Source organism: Oryctolagus cuniculus, chromosome 12 (assembly GCF_964237555.1).
Source record: "Oryctolagus cuniculus chromosome 12, mOryCun1.1, whole genome shotgun sequence".
NCBI lineage: Eukaryota > Metazoa > Chordata > Mammalia > Lagomorpha > Leporidae > Oryctolagus > Oryctolagus cuniculus.
This window is the reverse complement of record NC_091443.1, coordinates 6,725,376-6,739,132: the sequence shown is the minus strand read 5'-3', so window position 1 is coordinate 6,739,132 and position 13,757 is coordinate 6,725,376. Positions and strand designations below refer to the sequence as shown.

The 13,757-nt window shown below is 44.7% G+C and overlaps 1 pseudogene; it reads left to right on the top strand.

Moving 5' to 3' along the window:
• Positions 1-12,797: 12,797 nt before the first annotated feature.
• On the top strand, positions 12,798-13,306 carry LOC100348027 (large ribosomal subunit protein eL6-like; annotated as a pseudogene).
• The last annotated feature ends 451 nt before the right edge of the window (positions 13,307-13,757 follow it).

Here is a 13,757-nt window from a genome sequence, read left to right as displayed (position 1 = left end):
CAGTGTTTCCAGCTGTGAATTTAATGTCATCTGTTTTCATTTGTAAGTTGAATAAAATCTTGCAGTTCATCCAGTGACTCCAATCACCTCACTAGTGTCCAAATTCTCAGCATGACAAGTCAACAAAGGGTGATCCGGTGTACACTTCTGTACTTCCTGTAAATGGAAATTCTTCCCATACCAAATCTAACCCTATTAATTTTACTTGCATTGCTCTAAATCTGAGCTGTAAGTACATCTGAAACAACATTGATTTTTCATCTGTATGACGTCTTGAGTGTCTTTCTTGAAGCAATGTGAGACCTCCAACATCCTATCTATTGCTGGTTACATAACCCCAGTTCCTTCACTTTCTCTGCATATGATATGCCTTTTGCCCTTTGCTCGACAGAATAACTCCTCCCTAGAAAGTGGCTCATTATCTCATATCCAGTTCTAGATAGTGGTGAGCCTTACATGGGCTCTTGTACATTCCGTCAGTTAGGAAACTATCTTAGGCTAGATTTTCTCTGACTTCACTTCCACTTATAAAAAATAAATTATGATTCTCATTTTTACTGCTGAGCCTTACTGGTTATACAAATCAGAACATTCCAAAGTGATTTTTGACTCATTCACTTAACACTATATATTAAGATCTACTTTGTGCAGCCTGCTAAGGCAAAGTAAAATGAAGACAGGCCAGAAGAATCTCTAAGCAGACAAAGCCAGTGAGGCATCATAAGTGACCTTAATCTTACTTGATTTATAAACATAAGCATAGCTTGGGCTATGTCTTATAAATGCTGATATTAAAGCAAAACAGAACTGTAGCTCAACCAAAAAGACACTGCAACTAACTTACAGTCCTATAACTTAGAGTCCTATAACTAGACTGGGAACCTACCACCTGCATAGACCAAGTAAGGCAACAATGTGACTGTCACTAATATTTTCTGTCTTACTCCTGTGTTCACCCGTCCTAAACCTTCCCTTTGAGTCTGTTGGGCAGAGCCCCTGAAGCACTTCTAGTTTGCAGCTGCCCAATTCATGAATCATTGCTGACTCAAATAAATTCTTTAGGACTTTCTATTATGCTTCAGCTTGTCTTTTAATAGGGCTCTGTGGTAGAGTGGCACTGAAGACAGAATCATGGTCCCAGCCCTCACAGAGCTATCACTTCTAGTTAGGTCACCAACCAAGAGCAAATCCCTAGTATTCGGACCCTCCCCATCCTAGGAGTCAAGAAAGACTGGAGAGAGAAGCTCTCCTCCAGAGAATCTCCTGGTCACAGCTTTCACTGTGGGTGGCCTTCATGGGGGGGGTCCTGGGTTTGTGTTCATCAATGGAACGGAGGGAGCTCAGCCAATTTCCCTGGCAAGTAAGGCTCTTTACCTAATATCTTCCCACTCACTGCATCCCTCCCCACAACTGCTGCTGTATTGAGATCTCCCCATGTCCCTCACCAGTCAGATAATTCTGGTATGTGATGTTCACACTTGTATGCATCCATTACCACCTGGGTGTGAATATGGATCCCAGAAGCCACTAGGAACTGTCCCTTGAACTCACCCCAACAGATGGGATGTGCACACTTCTCCCCGTCAGTCACAGGTTTGGTGTTGGTTTCTTCCTGGTTGATGTTATTCACCATTCCACTGTTTGTAAGTGTTTTGGGATGCCTCCCTCTGACCCATGTTCAAGGATTCTAGAGAAAAGAATGCTCACTGCAATAAGAGCCCCAATTCATCATACAGCCACGCCATATATTCCTCCTCAAATACAGGGCTTCTCACTGGAGAACCAGCTGCAGCGGGAGTTCTTGCCCCTACCACAAACTAAATCTGACTCCAGACGAGGGTGACAATGCAGGTAGAAAGTAGGAGACCATCCCCTTCTGTAGAGATGGTGAGTGAGGCAGGACGAGGGGTGACATCTGAGAAGGGAAAACACTTCCCTAGCACTCCACTGCTTCTTGCACGGGTCTCTTTATGGCCTCTATCAAGCCATGTCTTGCTCCCTTATCACCCCTTAAGCCTCTTGAGGAGTGTGGCTGTGCTGCACTCACCCCACAGGGGAATGGCATGGCCCCTAGTGGACATTCATGGTGTGTTTGATGAGCACGGATCTCAGCTCCCATTGCTCTCTAAATGGCCAAGACGGCTCGTTGATCCGTGCTATCATTTCCTGTGGCCGTTGTGAGAATTCAGTATAGATCCTTTGAAGAAGGAAGCTATGGAAATAAGTTTGTTTCATTATGCTATGTCCATGACTCTGATTACTTTATGATTTGTGAAGATCATATCAGATTAACGAATCATACAGATTAATAAATAAAATATTATACACAATAACTGTCAAACCATCTTCTACACAGCCACCGTGATTTTTTTTTTTCACAAAAGCACAGCATGCAAAGATGAAAATAAGGCATTTAAAAGATATCTGGTTTCTAAGTACTTGGTGAAGTCAGCTAACAGGTTATATTCTTATTCAGATTCTAAATGAACTTCAAAAACTCAGTCATGCAAGGTAGCCTTCTAGTATCTGCTCTTATGAATGTAGACTATGTTTTATATGCACATTCAGTGAAAAAAGATAAAGATATTTTCTTCATCTACCAACAAATCTTATTGATACAAATGGTTCAATGAAGTTGTCAAATCTTACCAAGAAAAAACAAACGACCTCTTCGTTTATCATCACTAAATTTTCCCACTAATTAGCATCTGGAGATATCATGTTATAGATGCTTCTTTAAAGGCTATCAGCTCTCTAACTCTGCATAGTGACATGGTATCTATCAAAGTCTCATGGTGCCTGCAATTCTAACAAAAGTTACTCCAAAGAACTGGCACATACCACCATATTTGCATTTTTGCATCTCATTAGGAACATAATTGTATACCAACACAGCAATTCTTCTTGACTATCTCAAAAAAAAAAAAAAAAAACACCATCACCAACATCTGAAATAAATGCTTAAATGTCAACTCTTGACAAGCAAGAAAAGCTGACCTTTGAAGGCTCCCATTCTTCTGAGATGTGCCCTGCTAGAACTCACTTCTTAACTTTCTGTCTGTGTTTGATAACGGAGGAGGGACACAGTGGCTCTAAGAATTGTGGTTGTAGGTGGCAAACAAGAAGGAAATCAGGAAATTGCAAAGCTGCGACCAATTTATCAGTTCTACCAGGAGCCATTTGGATTGGCTGAATATTTGCCATGGCAATTCTTAAAGCCACCAAAATTCTGAAGAGAGTGGACACCAGTATGTTTATGATAGAGTTTCTGCAAAATTACATAGTGACTCCACATTAACAACTGAAATGAGTTTATCCATGATTAATGTTATGACAAAGAACCAAACAACCTTTCTCCTACAAGCATGAACCCATTCTACACACTGTCACAAGTAGAGTCTAAGTGTTCGACAAGTACCAACAGCTAATCTAAAACCGCACAGAACCATTTACACCCTCTCCTCCAAGATCGCATATCCCAGAGCAGCCTAAGTTGCATGGATCTCATATCCCATCGTGTGCCTTTATGCTGTCATCATACAGTGCTCAATTTGCACGGCAATTGGGTGCACATTTTTTTTCCAAAAGCACTAATAAATTTTAACTCACATCGAAATGCCACAGAAAGAGCTGCCAATGTCCAAAAAATGCTAATCGATTTTGAAAATCTACACCATGGCTTGCATCCCAGATTTTCCACCCGATCCACATCAAATAGAAATGATAGAAAATTATGTTAACATGTTCAGCCGCTTGTTTGCTTGTTTTAGCTGAGGCATTGGTCATGCTTCAGTGGCAAACTAACCGCCTGTTTGGAAGCTCATCCAGTTTGTGCTACTTTGGGGGGCTGTGCGGCAACAATGGGAAGTGGCTGTCACACTTCACTTTCAAAGACTGGGATTTCCATATGAATCCTTTCCCCTATTTTGCTTTTGAAGAACATAAGGGATTTTTTTTCCTTAGATGGGGAATATGCATTTTTAATGCTTTGAATTCTCCAAAGAATATCCCCTAGTGGAAAAGCTGCTTCTTTGATAGGCATGGCACATAAATTTATATTTCAGACCCACTGAGTAAATCTAGACCCTATAGAAAAGAAAAAAGTTTAGTGTACAAAGCCAATATAAGTAAGCCAAGATCTCCCTGCAGAAAGAGGGAAAAAAATGCCTCTCAGAATGTAGATTTGGAAGGGAGTTTCAGAAACTCTCTGGTCTAACCTCCAAGCAGGAGGATGCCCTTCAAGGACCCCCCAGAAAGATGGTCCTCACAGTGAACAGAAGTCTAGTAGTCCAAGGAACATTTCACTATGAGGCAAACCCACCAACTCACCAATTATTTCTAACCCCTATTTCCAATTTTACTCTTTGGAACCTCTTCAGGCTGGTGTTTGGCTGCTGTACAGAGACACAAAGCCAGCAGTCGCCTCTGTTCCTGGCGGGAGCCACTTGCCACTGGGTCTCCCTTGCCCCTGGGGCAGCAGTCTCATGTAGCCCTTCCTTCTCAGGAGATATGGCTCCCAATGCTGCCTTGCCCTCCTGATTAGCTTTGCCTGATCACTCCCTAGTTGCTGGTCAACAGCCCTTTTAAAACTCCTGAAACTGCCTCCAGGACAACACTGGATACTCCCAAGGGAACCTTGGCTTCTGGGACTGGCATTGCAGTTCCCTGGAAACAGTTGCAGGCCACAGTTAGCACATTCGGCCCTAGGCATGCCCTTGTCAACACTTAAGCTCACCATCAGCCTTACTCCCCCAACTAATGTCAATATGAGCCTGTATCTCTATGCCATGACTTTTTATTTTTCTTCCACAATACTGAAGAGTCTAAATTCTTAGGAAGTGTTTGGAAGCAAAGAGAGCGAGTCTTTTGCCCTGGGCCTAGCAAAGCTTGGGCTCACCTTGACCATGTTGTAGTAGCAACAACCATGGTCACGTGCTTAGACAGCCACTAACTCTGGGCTGTTTGTGGCCATTTACCTGGCCAAGCTCACTCAGCCTTCACCAAGAGCCCATGATGTGGGAATGATTCTCATCCCCCTTTTGTAGATGCAGCCAGCAAGACCCAGAGAAGCAAAGCAACTTCCAGAAGCCACAGAGCTAACCAGTGTGAATGGAATCCAAGCACTGGCGTGAACCAGGGCAGCAAACAACCTCCCTGGCAGAAACTTGCAACCTGCTTGAGGCTGTGGACTACTCATTTCTCTTTCTTACATGTTTGTTTGCTTATTGAACCAGTACTAACGGCATTGTCTTCTCCTGTGGCAAGAGCAGAAATGGGAGCTGGCTGTAGATGATGGTGAATCAAGAAGCACTCTCAGCTCTCAATGGGAGCACACACTTTCTAAAAGATTCATTTATTTATCTGTAATTCAAGAGTTAACAGAGAGAGAGGGAGAGACACACAGAGGGATCTTCATCCACTGGTTCACTACCCAGATGTTTGCAACAGCCAGCCCTGGGTCAGGCTCAAGCCAAGAGCCATGAGCTTCATCAAGTTTCCCATGTAGGTGGCAGGGGCCCAACACTTGAGCCATCTTCCACTACCTTCTCAGGCCACTAGCAGGGTGCTGGATCAGAAGTGGAGCAGCCTGGAGCACAAACTGGCACCCATATGGGATGCCAACGTGGCAGATGGTGAATTAACCTGCTGTGGCACAATGCTGGTCCCACCAGGAGCCTGTGTTTTTGTTTTTGTTTTTGTTTTTGTTTTTTTTTTTTTTTGACAGGCAGAGTGGACAGTGAGAGAGAGAGACAGAGAGAAAGGTCTTCCTTTGCCGTTGGTTCACCCTCCAATGGCCGCCGCGGCCGGCGCGCTGCGGCCGGCGCACCGCGCTGATCCGATGGCAGGAGCCAGGAGCCAGGTGCTTTTCCTGGTCTCCCATGGGGTGCAGGGCCCAAGCACCTGGGCCATCCTCCACTGCACTCCCTGGCCACACCAGAGGGCTGGCCTGGAAGAGGGGCAACCGGGACAGAATCCGGCGCCCCAACCGGGACTAGAACCCGGTGTGCCGGCGCCGCTAGGCGGAGGATTAGCCTAGTGAGCCGCGGCGCCGGCCAGGAGCCTGTGTTTTAACAGTCATGTGTGCAGGTCTGCACATCCCCAGGCTGGTGGCCTTTAGCCAGGACAGTATCACTGATCACAGACTTGAGCTACCCATCCAGAAATGCCAGACAGCCTGGCCTCCTAGACTATGGTGATCTGCCTTTCACCATGCATGCAGCCCCCAACCGTCACAGCGATGGATCTGCCCATGCAGAGAACTGCAGGCAAATGACAGGTTGAATATTTTATGCTAGGATGCAGTCCAGAATTTCCACTACATATTTGTATTATTTGCAGAAGAAAATCACAAACAGCAAGTTAAAACAACAGAAACGAGAAGGAGCACTGAATTCAGTTCCACCTAAGGTGCATTGCCGTGGATGGGACTCCAAGTGCATTGCCTAAACATTAACGGGGAACCGCCAGTGCAGTGGCTGTGAGGCCCCTTTTCAGGAGAAAGCTGGGAAAGTGCCAGCAGCTCCTTGCCGTCCCGGGGCCTGTAACAGGGCAGCAAGCTTCATAGGTCCTCACACCCTGTCCCATTATCCAACCAAGAGCCCTTTGGCAGAGAAGGGTTAGACCCTGGGCTGTAGCCCAACAGTAGTTCCCATGGAAATTGCCCAGTGGCAGGGCAGAGCATCAGCACTGCCCAGTTACAGGCTCTGGAGTCAGTTCTGCACACACTTAAGTTCGCCAGAACTCTCCCTGACATCACCTTCCATCCATGCATACCCTTTACACAAACGGAAGCACTGTGCTCCCCTGTATTGACGAGTTACCCGCTGATGAACTTTAAGGGAGAACAAGAGACAGCTGGCTTCAAATTGGTTTGGGAAATGAAAGTAAAAGAAAAAGTGAAAACTGGGTAACCAGCAGCTTCTCTAAACTGAGGAGACCTTGTGGTCTCCTCAAACGCGTGCATATTGGAGAGACTGCGCAACTCTGAAGCCGTCCCCTCCACAGACACAAGTGGAGAGGCACATTTCTGCAGACGGGTGGTGGATTCAAATAAATCATTCTGGAAAGGCACCAAGTCTTGAGGTCAAATTCTGCCTTGACGAGATACACAGGGCCACGTCTCCAGGCAAGACAAGACAACGAATAAGCCATGGAGCCACAGCAGACTTTTTCTAGAGATGACTTGAACTGTATTCCACCTCTTTGTTCTGCAGGCATAGTGAAAGGCGAGGCCAGCCTGTGTGAGTGTCCTGTCTGGACACAGGAACCCATTCAGCAGGAATCCAGAAGAGGACCCGCATGTGGAAAGGGCTCTGCCCCCATCATGTGCTTTTCCTACTGGAGAAGCAAAACCAAGGCTACCCTTAAATTGATATACTAGGTTTCTCAGACCAGGGGTCAGCAAAATTCTTCTGCAAAGGGTCATATAGTAAATTTCTTTTCCTTTTCAGCTATTTAATTCTTTCATTAGAGCACAAAGCTAGCCAGATACAATAGAAAGAAGAGTCAGCATGGCAGTGTTCTGAAAGAAGTCTGTTAACAAACATTGGAATTTATAGTTAGATAGCTTTCATATGTCATGAAATATTATCACTCCTCTGATTTTTTTCTGGCTCTTAAAAATACAAAAATAAAAATTGTTCAGAGCTTGTGGACTGTACAAGAGCAGATAGAGGGTCCCATTTTCCCATGAGCCATAATTTGACAACACCCATCAAAGACTGTAATGAGTCAGTAGAATCTTTTTAGTCTGGGCTGGAGCATTTAAAAGCACAGCAAGTATGGTGACAATGATGTTGAATTTTATTATTCTGAATACTGGGGACTCTGCATGGAGACCATTTTTACAGCTGGGCTATGGGGCCCAGGTTGTGTTTAAATGTGGACAGTAATTGTGGTGACTGTCGATCCGCTGACTGCAACAGGGCAGGCATTGTGCAAAGTAATGCTTACATTTTCCTAACTCAGATAGGACATGTGAGATACCAGACAGCCTGATGTGATTTCATGACAGGCATGGAGTTTACATAGAATGTGACCTTGCACTACAAACCTGTGAGAGGGCATTATTGCCCAGCTCCATCTCACAGATGGGAAAGCCAAGGTCCTGAGGTCCTCTTGATTACATGCAATCGCACAACTTAGGAGCAGGGGAGGTGCAATTTCAGTCCCTGCTCTCTCCCCTGAGGGCTCTCCCTGCTTAAGGTCTCTCTCACTCAAGGTCAAGACCTCAATTCAATCAGTCATGCCTGTGACCAAACTTAACCTTAACTGCTGTGAGGCTACTTCTCCTGCCTAATGCCTCACATAGTACTTAAGTTTGATTAAAGAAATATTAATGTTGAGAGGTGATTGTGTGGGGCCTGAAGCTTCTACACACGGAAGCAAGCTGTAAGTAAAAGAATACAGCTATAAAATTATTGGCATTTACTAGCAGTTAAAGGCATTTTGTCAGTTCAACTGCCAAATATTTATATTTGAAGATTTACCCTGCACTAAACATTTTTCTAGGCACTGAGGATGCAACAGTAAACAAAATAGGCAGAAATCCCAGCTCACAGGAATTTCTATGTTACTAGGGAAAGACAGGCAGTAAACAATAAAGAAAGTAAAACATATGCTATGTCAGATGGCAGAAAGAGCTGTGAGAATAAAACCAGCAGAGAAGAAGAGCAGAACAGCATGTTGGGGGTTGGGGAGTGAGAGGTTGGGGTCTAGGATGGGGGTGCTTGGGGAAAGACCTGAAGGAGATGCTAGGCTGGCTGTGCTTGTGCGAGGGGAAGGAGACTGTAGGCAGAGGAACAGCAAGTGCAAAGCTGAGAAGGCTCATGTGGGGACCTGCCAGGAGGTGGGGAGACTGAAGCAGGGTGTGCAGGCAATGATGGCTGGGAGAACAAGGGGTGAGGTTGGAGAGAGGGGAGCACTCAGAAGGTAGAGCCCACTGGAAAACTTTGGAAGAAACTGCTGAAGCATTTTAAGCGAAGGAATGGCACAATCTCATCTAGTCCTGTAAACAGCTCACTCCTGCAACTGTGATGAGAAGAAATGGCAAGGGTAGACTTTCGAAAATTATTTAGGAAGCAACGGTGAGTGAGACTTGGACCAAGATGGTTCTGCGTAGTGGTGGTGTGAAGGGTTAAGACAGAATTCCAAGCCACAGGATCTGATGACTCTAGGATCATAGAGCATAAGAGGAAGAAAGGATTCAAGGAGGAAGCCGGAGCTCTCGGGTTGAGCAGCAGGAAGGATGGAGTCACTAGTGACTGAGGTGGGGAAGACCACAGCAGGAGCAGGTTTGGAAGTGGAAGATCAAGGGATGTGGTTTAGGACACATCAAAGCAGGGATGCTGGCAGGCAGTTAGAGATGAGACAAGTTCAGAAGTGTAGCACGCGCTACAGGTTCAGGGATGCTGGCTTCACTACAGGGGCAGTGTCTTTACTGAAATGTTTGACACAAGGAGCCAGAGAACTTGTGCTTAACTCTGTCACCAGGAGATTAGTAATTTTATGTTATTGACAATGGTCCTTGTTTAACCCTGATATTTGAAACATCCATAGTACTACATATGTGAGTTTTGATCAAATCAATCAATCCCATTTGAAACCTTTAAAATCAAAAGGAAAAATATATTTGGATGATGTCCAAATGTGATCAGGTGGTATGGTGTTCCATGTTTCTCTATGCAAAGCATGAAATGGTGCCAGCTATTATCATCTCATTGCATCCCATCTTCCCATCGAGTTCTACATTTCCAAAGAGAAGGCGTCTGTGTGGATGTTTGTGCTTTCATTTTACTCTGAAAATATTGGGATGGCAGTATCAATGTCAGCCAAACTCAAGGGAACACACTCACCTCTCATGAACTCCAATTTCTCCTAGGTAAGTAGACACAGTCCCATATCCTTCATTCCAGCTGCCTTCTCTCATTCAATGTAAACAACAGCTAACATTTCATAATCATACTTTACCTTTAGATTACATGTCCTACATGTAATATTCAAAAATGATTTCTGGGAACTATGATTTGGGATAAAGCTTAAATTTCTAGGATGGCTCCTATACAGCATGAAAAGAAGGCAGAAGTATAAAACTTTTCATGGATCAGATAGTAGAAAGTGTGTATTAGACATAATTAGTTGTGCACTGTTCCGTGCATCATCTGCAGAAACGTAAAATCTCAGGATTGGAGATGATTACTTAAGGGAACATGGGAGATTTTCTCTAAACAAGATTTTTCTTTGGGGAAAAAGTTATATTCACAAAAGACATAAATTGTTTTTCTCTCTTTAGGTTCAAGTGAATCCTTCAGTTTATAATAATTTTTAACAATAATGTCGTTTTGTTCACTTGAATTTTGACTAATGCTTCTCATGTGCAGGGAATACACAGGCAGGGGTAGAAACTTAGCACACCATTTCCCGTGCACCGAGTTGAACAAGAAGTCACCAGCTGTGGAAGGCACAAGTGCAGAACATCCAGGAAGAGCAGTCCTGGCTGTTGCAGCCACACACCGTGCCAGCCACCTGGGCTGAGAGTCCCAGTGTGTTTGTTTATGTGCCTTGATCTCAGCTTATGTGTGAGATACCATGTTAACGGCCCTGTGGCCCACTCCGCCCTGGCTTGAGATTTAAATAAAAACAAATTACAGGTCTTAACAGTGATAGATGGACTGCTTTTACATTTGTGTAGAGTATTTTTGCTCTAAGATTAAAGGCTTACGCATTTATCTGCATAAACTAACCCCTGGAGTAGGGTACTGCTGACATTTTCCAAGAAAAATGAATATCCTAACTTATTCCAAAGAGAAGACTTGGTATTTGTATGGCCAGAGTGACCTTTGCCAGTGCCCTTTCAGATTAGGTGCACTACATGGAAAATTGTGCTCTTACAGTACTCCATAAATCACACCTACCAATTTTCTTTAAAGGGGTATGTAAATATCAGTGTACCAGGTGGGTAAACAACACTAACCTCGTACAAATGGCTTGAAAATTGAAGAAAAGCACCTTATTTTGCTGCTGAAATTGCTTTTGAAGCCCAACACCGGGGCTTGGGTTGTAGAATGCATGAAATGATTTGTGCATGGGGAATAGAAAATGGGCTGATGATAACCACCCTCGACAGAGTTCCTGTATTTCTGAGTTCTTTCCTTGACCAAAGATATCGTTGCTGTATATTGCTTTTCTTTGCATATCCCAAATGCAGGAGCATTGTAAGTGACATCTTCATTATCTACATATTTCCAAAATGGTCAGGTAGCTATTTCAGCTGGTTAATAACTCTCAGTGAAGTTCACAGAATCCTTCTTGTTATGATCACATAACATTTAAGAAAGCAAAAAAAAAAAAGAGAGAGAGAGAGAGAGAGAGAGAGAGGGAAAACTTTATAGAAAAAGTAAAAGGTGAAGCCAAATCATTTGAAACGTCCAAGTTCTTAGTAGGAGTAAGTTTTCTTTTTGTAATTCAACAAGGTGTTCTAATTGAATCTTCTTTTATTATTTTTATGATTTTCATCTTATTTGAAAGGTAGGGAGACAAAGCTCAGGCAAAAATAGTTATTCCATCTGGTGGTTCACTCCCCAAATGCCTGCAGCAGCCTAGGCTGAACCAGGCCAAAGTCCAGAGCTGGTAACTCATTCCAGGTCTCCCATGTAGACAGCAGGGACCCAAGTATTTGAGCCATCACCTGTTGCCTCCCATGGTGCATTATAAGGAAGCTGGACTTGGAAACTGAACAAAGACACAAACCCAGTCATTCTGACCTGAGATATGACATCCCAAGCAGTGTCTCAACTGCTGTGCCAAACACCTGCCACTCCTTATTTCAAAATAGGAGTAGATAAAATTTACAGGTATTATCAAAGACGTGAAGAAAAGGGAACCTTTGCACACTGTTGGCCGAAATGTCAAGTAGAACAGTCATTGTGGGAAAATGTATGGAAGTTCCTCAAAAAATCTAAAAATAGAACTAGCATATGATCCCGAAATCCCAATCCTAGGTATATATACTCAAGGAAAATGAAATACATCCATCAGTGAGACATCTGCACTCCCAGGTTTACTGTTGCACTGCTCACTATAGCAAAGAGATGGAAAGAACCAAAGTGTCTGTGCACTGAGGAACGGGCGAGGAAAAGGCGATACGTGTTCAAGAGGGAATGCTACTCAATCACAAAAATGATGGGCCCTTAGTTCTCTTTCCCCTCTTGCAAGATGGGGGGTGAAAAAGTTACAGCTCCAAAGCCGGATGCTGCGAAGAAATCTCCAGCCAAGAAAGCCGATCATGCCCGCGGCAAGGCGAAGAAGAAGACGCTCACGGAGAAGCAGCCCAAGAAGGGGAAGCCCCACGCAGCCGAAACCCCGTCCTGGTGAGAGGGACTGGAGGACACTCCCGGTCCGCCACGGACTCCAGGAAAGCCCTGCACAAGAGGAAGTACGCGGCTCCCAAGTCCAGGATTGAAAGGAAGAAGGAGAGAGAGAGAAATAAAAAAGTAAACGCATTTTGGTGCAGAGAATTCCGTAGCCATGCATAGTTTTTCATAGTAAATGTTTTTCATGGAATTTTTGGAAAATCTTTTATATATGTGGATCCATTTTTTTGCAGCAAAATAAACATATCTTTGAATTCTGTTGTCAAGAAGAAGAAGAAGAAGAAGAAGAAGAGGAAGAAGAAGAGGAAGAGGAAGAAGAAGAGGAAGAGGAAGAAGAAGAGGAAGAAGGAGAAGGTTCTGGCTACCGTCACGAAGCCAGTTGGTGGCGACAAGAATGGTGGCACCAGGGTGGCCAAGCTTCGCAAAATGCCGCCCTACTATCCCACCGCAGATGTCCCTCGGAAGCTGTTGGGCCTCCGCAAAAAGCCCTTCATCCAGCACGCGAGGAAGCTGCGGGCCAGCATCACCCCGGGACCATCCTCATCGTCCTCACGGGGCGCCACAGGGGCAAGAGGGCGGTTTTCCTGCAGCGGCTGAGCAGTGGTTTGCTGCCTGTGACTGGGCCTCTTTCCCTGGATCAGGTTCCTCTGCGTAGAACACACCAGAACTCTGTCATCGCCGCCTCCACGAAAATGGACACCAGCGGTGTGAAACTCCCGAAGCATCTCACCGATGCTTATTTCAAGAAGAAAAAGGTGCACAAACCCAGACACCAGGAAGGCGAAATACGAGATAACAGAGCAGCGCAAGGTTGGTCAAAAAGCTGTGGATTCGCAAATACTGCCTAAGATCAAGGCTGTGCCGCAGCTCCAGGGACACCTGCGATCTGTCTTTGCTCTAACGAATGGAGTTACCCTCACAAACTGGTGTTCTGATTTCGGAAGGGAAGCTCATTAAACAATGAACAACAACAATAACAAAATTAATTAATTAATTAATTAAAATCATAAAAATTATGGAAATCTTGTCATGTGTGACAGCATGCATAGAACTGAAGGCCATCATGTTGAGCAAAATAAGTCAAGAACACAAAAGCAAATATCACATCATCTAGCTAATATGAGGAGTCTAAAAAAGTAGGCTATCTCATAGAAGTTAAAAGCATAATGATGGCCTGCGCTGCGGCTCACCAGGCTAATCCTCCACCTTGCGGCGCCGGCACACCGGGTTCTAGTCCTGGTCGGGGCGCCGGATTCTGTCCCGGTTGCCCCTCTTCCAGGCCAGCTCTCTGCTGTGGCCAGGGAGTGCAGTGGAGGATGGCCCAGGTGCTTGGGCCCTGCACCCCATGGGAGACCAGGAAAAGCACCTGGCTCCTGGCTCCTGCCA